Raw genomic sequence first — 10,279 nt, forward strand, 5'->3', positions numbered from 1 at the left:
TAATAAATGGTGATAAATCACATACGAAAGGTTAGATATACTGTAGAGAAAATTTCATTTAGGAACTGACACAAACGTAGTGCTGGGCCTTTATGAGTTAAAGACTAGGACTTATTGTGAAAAAAGACAGATCAACAGGAGAATTTGATTTTTGCAAAAATGATGGATGCCACTCTTAAAGGTCTGACTATAAACAGGCCTGATGCAAAAATCATGATCATGGTGTTGATTCCACTGGAAATGATATTCTACATGCATTGCATATCAACTTTATTAGAATTTTTTAAATTGAATTTACAACCAGAAACAGTAAGTAAATGGTGAGGAAGTGCATCATCATGAATGTAAATTACACGTATTTGCATTGACGCATCAAATCTGTTTTTAGCACCACCACATATAGACTGTGTTCAGTCGTGTAACCACCTCAGTGACCAAATTTGGAAACCATGAAGTGCATTAATTTCATATTTGTTTTCAATACAACTCCCACATGCGTTTATGACATTATTTTCTCTTACTAGAGTGCAGTTATTATTTGTGTTGTGTATTCTGCTGAAGTACTCCCATCCTAGAATGAATCACACATCCTCTTTGTTAAAGGCTGTGTCTTCTGGGGTTTCAGTATAATTTCTGTTATATTTATATCAGTCGATATCTCAGTGAAAATCAGCTCAGTGTGTCAACATGTTGTGACTGACAGTCACCTGCAGCACTGCCAAATAAGGAGCTAAAGGTGTTGATTAGCGTTCAACAAACAGTGCTTCAGTGCTCAATATGTTAAACTATACAATCCAAACTTCCACTGAAGTCTCACTTCTATGTGAGAACTGAGAAAAGGGAAGGATACAAACACATTAGAGGATCACACTGAGTCACCTGCTTTACGTACAGTCTCATCCCTGTTCAGTTGAAATTTGTCAGAGTAGTTCTGTTTTTTCCTCTAACTGAATCTACACCACTTCACTGGAAGAGTAAACCACTGGACACACTGACACTCAAAACCACCACACATGGTTTACTGCAGATAAAAACTCATTCAGTCATTACTGGTACATCTTAAAATATTTGAAGTCATTTGAGTTTTATCAAATCACCCACAAAGCTTATGTCATCTGTCTGCCAGACGATCAGGATTATGCAAAATCTTCAGCAATGACTTTTGTGACATTTGTTGGAAGGGGAAGGGTGTGGCTTGAGATAAATATGACCCCAAAGGTGTAGATTTCACAGGCGATACACTGTTCAAATGAAACCAAGAGAAGACCACAACTTAAGGTGGGGTAGGACATCTTAGAAAAACGGTTTGAGCAAGCCACGTTTTGAAACTACTCAATTCAAAAGTTCAAACCCCTTTCTTCAGACATTCCCCTGAAGCCACGGTTCCAGAGTACTGGCACGCGCAATGCTTGTTCTCAAGGGTTCATGAGCGCTGCACATTTGTGTATTTGGACCCTGATAGTTCAAAAAGTTTGAATTTGAACCCTCCAGATGCTGCAAAGCTATCTTTATATTCATTCTGCCAAAAATCGAGTGGATTTCTACAACCCATTTTAATTCCTGCTTTATTTGTTATGCCTATAACTAGTTACATCACAACATTTGCACATATAAGGTCAAGACTTTCAGTGATCATTTCTTTGAGTACGCCATAGTTGTTTATCAGCAGCAGTGGTTGTAAAAACTGAAAATCTGTCCAAACTTCGAGCTGATTAGCTAAAATGTTCAGTTGTTGGTTGGACGGGACAGAGCAGCACAGCCAACAACCTGGAGGGGGCGGGGCATGAAGTGGCTTATTTGCATTTAAAGGGCCAGCGCTTAAAATGACCTTTCTGGTGTCATTACTCAGAAATAGGGCTGAAGATGGACCTGTGGTGTTTAATTAATGAAGAATTTAGACCAAGCATAGCATTTACAGTTTATGTAGACCACATGAAAATGTTTTAAGTATTGTAGTTGTTGCTGTGATTGTTATTGTTATTTGTTTGTTATTTATTTTTTTATATTGGGTGGAGAGAGAACCAGAGCACACTGTGTTTCATTGCCACGGTACTTGACAAATAAATTTGAAACTTAAAATGCATAATTCCATTTTTTTTTAAAAAATGAAAAATATCACTCCTTTAAAGAAAAAACAAATCATGACTTAAAAGGAAAGATGATCTAAATGAAGAGATAAAATTCCATGCAATTTTACACAGTGTTTAACCTGTAGATCAAGAGTTTCCGCTTCATTCTTGTGTATTTCTGTGAAACAAATAGGTCACCCAACAGTCTCTTCATGTTTACAACAATCTTGTGGTAAAGCAGAGCAGATTTTTTTTTAGCTGATGCAACAGAGATTAGTGACACGTTTAGTGAGTTTGGCTGCATAGTTTTCAATTGTATAAAGAAGAAAAGCATCATGTCCATGCATGGTTGAGTACATGACATACAATACAGCCGCCAAACATGGGCCTCGCCTGTCAAAACATCTCAAAGTGTCAGTTGACTTGTAATCTGATTATTTGTGTATCAGATCTTAACTGTCAGCATCATAGTTTGCCAGTCTATGGGTAACATGTGGTGCCATGGCAACAGGTAGTTAACTAATCAGTGTCACCAACTATCACCTAATACTGTATTATGAGAAGAGGCATTGGCATTAGTAATACACAATACAGTACAAGAATACACAGTTTGTTTAATTACAAACCCAGATTTTCAACTTCATAATCATTAGATGTGTATTTACTTCTGTACAATACTTGTTTTCCTACTAGGTTATGTTTTTATCGTCTGACTGTCTGTTTGTCTGTTAGCAAGATAACTCAGAAAGTTATGGAAGGATTTGGATTAAATTTTCAGGAAATGTTGATACTGGCACAAGGAACAAATGATTAAATTTTGGTGATGATCGGGGGAGGGGCGGGACTGATCTGCCTTAAGGGAGGTCTGTTCTCTCTATGTGCTTTTCTAGTTGATGTGGGTGAACACATGGGAACCGGAAACCCTAATTTGCCCTGGAGCGTAAATAACTTACATGATAAACAAACAACAGTGTGAGTGATTTTAAATTTAGATTAGTCTATTGTCGCACTCAGGGTTAACTCATGTATTACCTCACCATCCACTTAGTGCGGGGTACTCTTAGTCATAATGATATTTACCAATTAATATCAGTGTGTGGGAGAGCTGTGGATGGATGCTTCAAAGATGCATCAGGCAACCATCATTAAGGGCCTCTTCACTGAACCTCTTCATATGCTAAGGAGAAGAAAGAGCTGCCTGAGGGATTCATCGTGAGCACACATTCAGGGCTGCAGAACATGCATTTCAAACTATGTGTGGAAATTACACAGACATATACAACAAGACGTGAACAGAAGCAGACGGCCTGAAAGGAGATGACATTTAAGATCATGAATGTGGCAGAAGAATTCATTAACCTTAAGCAGAGCACTGGTGTGAAGTTTTCACTCTATTATAAGAGTGGTTACCCTCACTGCAAGAGTGTGAATTTATTGTGAAACAAGCTACAGTATTTTAAGATTTAAGAGTTAGGATTTAGGATATAGGGGATTTTATATGACATATGATTATAAAAGGCTCAGAAATGAAGTTGATGACACAAAGTATTGCTTTTTATGCTGCTTTATTTTTTTGATCAGTCAAACTCTGCTATGGTTTTTATTTGGTCTTTACATGGGTTTTCACAGAATATCGTTATGACATTTTTTTTACCCACTTGAGACAAAACTGTTTGGTTAAAGGTGATCATTTACAGGACTGATTGCAGACTTCAAATAAAGCCAAGCTGCGATGTTGTTCTCCTTGGTAAATGTCTCAATGAAATCAGTCACATGATTTAATTCTTAATGGTGAGAGGTGAAGTGTTTCCTTATAATGTCACAGAGGCGGCGTTTGAGCTTTCCATCAGATGCATGTTGGGGTTTAGAAGAGGATGAACCTGAAGCATTGACAGAGGTTTCAGTGGAACTCTTTCCTAATCCTCCTTTAGCATGAGTGTTAGATGAGTTGTTGGATGGTTGCTGCTGGATTGCTGACAGGTGGGATGAGCTGCCTTGGATGTTGGTGTCTCCTGTCCTTGTCACCGGAGCTTTGCTAAGACAGCAGGCAGCCTCTTCATCCTTGTTGAAGCGGCGTAGCCCAGCTTGGCAGAGGAGCGCCTTCTCACTCGCCATCTGGGGGCTTTGACTCAGGGTGATGAAACCGTAGGGGGTGGTGACTTTGGGGAGGTGTGGCAGGGAGAGGGCGGCTCTGCTGGCAGGGTCCAGACACTGCTGCTGGGCTTCGGTGTGAGAGCAGGGAAAGGACATCTCCCTCTGAAGGAGAGACATCCTCCTGTGGTTCAGGGGGTCTGAGACGCTCCGTTCAGCTCTGCGGTCTGACAAAGCCAGACTGAAGCTCGAGGATGATGTGGATGATGAGAAGCAAGCCAGAGAAGCAGACCGAGATGAGTCCTGCTCTGAACTCCCATAGCCTTCCTCTGACTCTTCATCATCCTCGGCCTCTTTGTTACTGTCCAAACATCTAAAGCTGGACTGCACAGACAGATTTGGTATTGTGAACTGGGGGATACTATCAGGAGTCAGGATATTTGGGAAGATGTTCTCCTGGCTTGTCTGGGAGTCTGAGCCTATAGAGCAGAATAACTTTGCACTGTTGCTGGCCCACAACAGTGCACGGATCCCCGCGCTGCTGTGCCTCCGTGTAGCAAATAATTCATCTGAATGAACAGCTTTGGCACCGTTGCAGATTGTTCCAATGCTACACGTCCGCGTGACTGTGTTCTTCTCCATTTCTGAATCTCTTCCACTTAGGTTGTCCACAAGCTTGTTTGTCGAGTGGCAATAGATGTAGAAGGAGGCGATGGGAGCTTTTATACAGTCCCTTCTACCCACATTTTGTTTGTTCATCTAGTGCATCATCATTTACGTATGTTGGAAAACAACATGAGCGGAAATGGCTACCAATAATGGAGTGTACCACGAATGGAAACACAGTGATGCTCCTCCTCCTCCTTAAACCTCTTCATATGATAAGAAGTAGAGAAAGCCACAGCAGCTCAGTGCATCATAAAGTCTGGCAGCTGCATTTGCATGGGATGAAATGAGTACCACTGCAAAATACAGCTTTAACACATTAGTAATAAGGATGAACTGACCTTAAACAGTCACTATCAGCTGATAAAAACAAAAGAGGAAAACCAAGAAGAAATGTAGACAACCTATATAGATGTTTTTGTACTTGTATTAAACTATGACAGCTTTTTACAATATAAGCTGCTAAATATATTTCTTTGATATATTAGGAATTTCTATTTGCAAGGAGAACATGAACAAATCGCTCTGCCGTTAGCATTCAAGAAACAGGCTGTAGAGGTTATATAAAATTCAATTATTCATGCATTACTGTTAACATTTGTTCCAATAATGGATTCACAAACTGTGTTAAGAAAAGATGAAGGTTGGATTTGAGTAGTCATACTTTGGATGTTCATATCATTATTTTACATAAAAGTGGAGAAGCTTCAAGACCGTCATTGGTTGAATTCATTGAAAAGGGAGAAATTGTGACCTTCAAATCACTGGATCAGAACATCCACAGATCTTGTTGGTGATTCCTGATGTAAAGTGGTTCGAACCTACCAAAAGTATCTAAAGAACCAAAGGAGCATCTATGGGAGCGGAACATTATTATCACCTGTCTAATATTGTGTAGGTGCCCCTTCTTCCACAGTTTTCCACAGCTCTGACCCAAGGCCTAGACTCCACCAGACCTATGATGGTGTGCTGTGGTATCTGGACCAAGACGTGAGCAGCACATCCCTGAAGTCCTGGAAGTAGAGAGGTGGGCCTCTATCATTCAGATTTATTTGTCCAACACCTCCCACAGATGTTCAGTTTTCCTGAGATTGGGTTGTTCTTCCTTTTGTCCATTTTTAGTCGGTACTAACCACTCCAGACCAGGAACATCCAACAAGACCTGTAGTTGTGGAGATGTTCTGACCCAGTCATCACCATTACAATATGGATCTGGTCAAAGTCACTCAGTTCCTTATGTTGCTCATTTTGCTGCTTCCAATACATCAGCTTCAAGGACTAAATGTTCACTTGCCACTTAATATATCAAACCCTGTGAAAGGAATCACTGTAAAGAAGTAATCAATATTATTACCACTTCTATTGTTAGTGGTCAGAATGTTATGGCTGACTGATGTACAGTAATGGAAAAAAGTATTGGAACACCCTTAAAATTTTGCACAGTCTTAAATACTATCATGAAATATTTGCATTCCATTTGCATTTGTATTCCAAAAGATATGACCTCATCAGACAGACACACACAAATGTAGATATATTTTTTTCTGTTTATTGTTAACAAGAAAGAATAGTAAAACTAAATTTTTGACAGTTTCAACATGTCATGTCTTGGTTGCGTTTCATGGGGCATGGTCTTGCTGAAACATTCAGTTTTGATCTCAATGAAGCATTTGGGTTTCAAGAATGGCACAAAACTTGGCAGTGTTTAATGACATAAGAGTGAGTCTTAATGCAATATGCTCACTGCTGCCTCACCTTGCATCTCTTCCCTGTATTTGAACGGGAAATGTGGAAATTCTGCAATTTTGAATTGAAAAACGAGGCTTACGCTGTCGGGGGCCCACAGCAAAAGTATATCCCCAAAATCCCCCCAGTCCTCTGCTATTGATAAATTTGTCTGCGATAATTGTTAGACAATATGATACGAACTCAATTTGAGCTACATCGACCTGATAGTGGCAGAATAATGGTCAGAGAACCAATTTTTCCCCACAAGCTCCACCTGGTGAGTGAAAGTGACACCATATGACCTCTGGATGGTAGTGAAAAAATGAAAATTTGTAGGACGATCAATATAAACCAAATTTGATCTCAATCGGCCTATTATTGCTTGATTTATGTCCAAAAAAACAGATTTTCAACTAAAGCACCCCCATTTGGATGACTTATAATACTCGTAGAGAAGCTGAAATAGATAGGGTTCTTCCACTAGGGGTCCCCTATGATGGTTATCAAGGGATAAAAAATCCGACCAAATCTGTCCGGCGATGGTCGGGGTAAAACCAATATATATCCGAAACTTGGTTTTGGGGATATAATAATCCAAATTATTGGAATGACACGGAAATAAGTTTATAGCCTAGTACACATCAGTGGACAAATATCAACATCTATTTTATTTTAGCATTTATTTATTTTTTTTCTTTTCTTGATGACAGGTGTCACCCCTGACTGCACATCACTGCAGTTAGCCTAGGTCTTCTGTTTTAATTGTTCTTAATCAAATACATTAAGTTATAATATGGATGAATAATGATAGCCTATGCAGGCCTATAATAATTAACAATTTTATTCATGAGTCCTTTCAAAGTGTCAAACAAAAGACAGGTGAAACAACCAGAAAACCTGGTTAAACATTAAATAAGTTAGAGGGAAGATATCCTTAAGACACAGTAATGCATTTTTGTCCTCTGTAGGGGACAAGAGAGGAAAAAATCAACACAATTATTTAATGTAAAACAAACATAAAAAAGTCAAAACTTTGACTTTCCTAGTTGTCAGGAGAATATAATGTCTGAAAATATGCAACTGTGTCAATTCTTTTTTTCACTGGGCGCAGACTGTTCACGTGATCAGCCCATGTCCGTTAATTAGCTGTTTCTCATTGGCTGCCGCTGATTGCGCCAGGTGCGCGTGCCAGAACTGATTGGCTGCTCGGTAGTGACCTCAGGGTACATTTCGCCCTCCACAGTGGGCTCCAGTCATCCGTCTCTCTGCTTCCACGCATCAGCTCAACCCGGCAGGTCCACGGAGACATGGAAAGTGAACAGCAGTCCCACTCCGTCACGGAGGAGCATGTCTGCAGTGTCGAGGTGCGTGGAAAAACCAAACGTGGATGTATGGTCTGTAGCCGTGGGGTTAGCTTAGGAGCAGGTTAATGGTGGTGTTCGGCCATGTTTGTTTTTGTCCTCCACAGCCCACAGTGGTGGAGGAGAGAGACGGCGTGTTTCGTGTCATGCTGCGTGGCCTCTTCTATCCTTTCCACATCGTGGTACGTACACGTGGACTTAAACCAGGCTCTGTCTGAAGGTGTACAACAGACTGACCCCTCCCCTCCGCAGGTTCGGGCATACCGCGGGTTTTTGTGGGTGCTGGGTATCCGGCAGCAGAAGCACAAGGCCCTGGTTCACCCCACCGTGACCAGTCCACGCCACAGCCTTACCGGCCGCAAGCGCCTCCACCCGGCCACCCGGCTGCTGCTGTACGTCCTGCCCCGCTGGCTGCATGGCGCCCTGGGCTTCCCGGTGGCCCACAACATCGGCCGGACCCTCTCCCCAGGTAAGGCCCCCATCCGGACACCGTGTGGGGCATCAGGCTAATCTGCATGTGGCCTTCCAGGTCAGACATGTATGTGGCGTTTTTATCAGTTTAAAACTTGGAGCAAATTGTTTTCATATATTAAACTGGGGTCCCCAACCCACTGTGATCAAGTGGCAGAACTTCCCCTGTAGCTCCAAAAATGGCAGAAAAATACACTTGGAGATATATACAATGCCTGAGTAGTTAAGTATCTCAAGCATGAGTTTCCTTAAAGGCGATGCTTTTTTTTATGAGCATAAACAACTTTATTGTTCAGGCGGTGTCGATGCTTTATTCTTGCAAAGATGGTGAGGGACTTGAAAATGGCGCCAATGTAAGCGCAACAAAGCTGCAATACCACTGATCTCCGCTAGGGGATGCTATGTTGGGCTCCAAAAATCCCTGGCTTACCTTTTTTAGACATGCACTGACCTCTCTAACAATATGGTAGTAATAACTCTTTGCAAGTAGAGTAGTCATTCTGACCTCTGTCCTTCTTTTTTTTTTTTTTTTTTTTTTTGTTTTGGACCCTCAAGTCAGTGGTTTTAAAACTTTTTACAGTGGCGTACCCCCTGAAATATACTTTTTAAAAAATAAATAAATAAATTGCCAAGTACCTCAATCCTTGCTTCAGCATTTTATTTATATATATATATATATATATATATATATATATATATATATATATATATATATATATATATATATTTTTTTTTTTTTTTAGAGATAAAAGGCTAATTTTGTTCCTCTGCCAAAGGTGTCAGTTTTCAAATCATTGTGAACAAACCTATATTTAAAAACAGCCAATCTTTATGAGTAAATTTTGTGTGCAAAATATAAACTGAAAAGTGCTGTCTTTCTTTGAGAATAAATTAACTGGCCATTAATGAATAAATGAACCTTCTGGGAACAAAATATAATTACTCGTCTTCAATAATATAAAATACAAATGTTCTTAAAATGTCACCAAAGCTTAAATAAGATGACTCTCAATCAAGCTCGGAGTGTCAATTTTATTATATGAATGCATTTTATATTTCAGCATTAATTCTTATTTATTTTGTATTCAATACATGATGACTTATTCAATGTATTTTTCCAAAAAAATTTCAAGTACCACTGGGGTACACATACCCCCATTTGAGAAACTGCTCTAAGTGACCTGGCCTATCCTTGAAATTTTCTGTATTTCAATTTCAAGGCAAATAGAAACCTCTCTGCTGTGTTGCTTTCATTGTTTACTTGATTTTTAAACTAGACTAAGTTTGGAGCATAGTCAGTTTTTTTTTTTTTTTTTCTTTCAACAAAACTGAGGTCAGATCTTAGGCTTTAAAAGGTTGACCACTGCAGTAAACTGTAATATTTCAAGTGTTGTAGTTTTCTGCTGCATTTGTGACATGTTTGCATATTAAACTGCACATTTCCCAGTAAAAGCGTTTTGTGAAGGTCTAAATTTTCATGCAACTTTCAAATGACTTCAGTCTTCTTAGGCTGTTGGCTATGTTTGGAATCATGGGGCATGACCCCTTCAAAAACTTCCACAGCAGAAGAAACTTCTAAAAATGCAGTAGCAACTTTTTATGTGGTGAAATTACAGCTTGCATTGATTTGACAATCTGGGAAAAAGGAAGTTCCTATTTGTAATCTCTGGCTCAACAAATTGGCAGATGTCTGTCATCTGGGGTGTACAGTGGGATTTCTTTTGGAGAAAGTCATGTCTTTGTGTTTTGGTCACCCCTTGTCTGTTACCTAAAGAATTGCCTGGTGGACCTGTGCATCTTTGTCTTGGTGTTTTTGTTCTTTCATAAACTATTACATGCACAAAGCGTGGTTGGGGGTGTGTTTTTGATAAATTTCCTTCTCCAACAGAAATC

The sequence above is a fragment of the Sphaeramia orbicularis genome, chromosome 4 (assembly GCF_902148855.1).
Source record: "Sphaeramia orbicularis chromosome 4, fSphaOr1.1, whole genome shotgun sequence".
NCBI classification, from domain to species: domain Eukaryota; kingdom Metazoa; phylum Chordata; class Actinopteri; order Kurtiformes; family Apogonidae; genus Sphaeramia; species Sphaeramia orbicularis.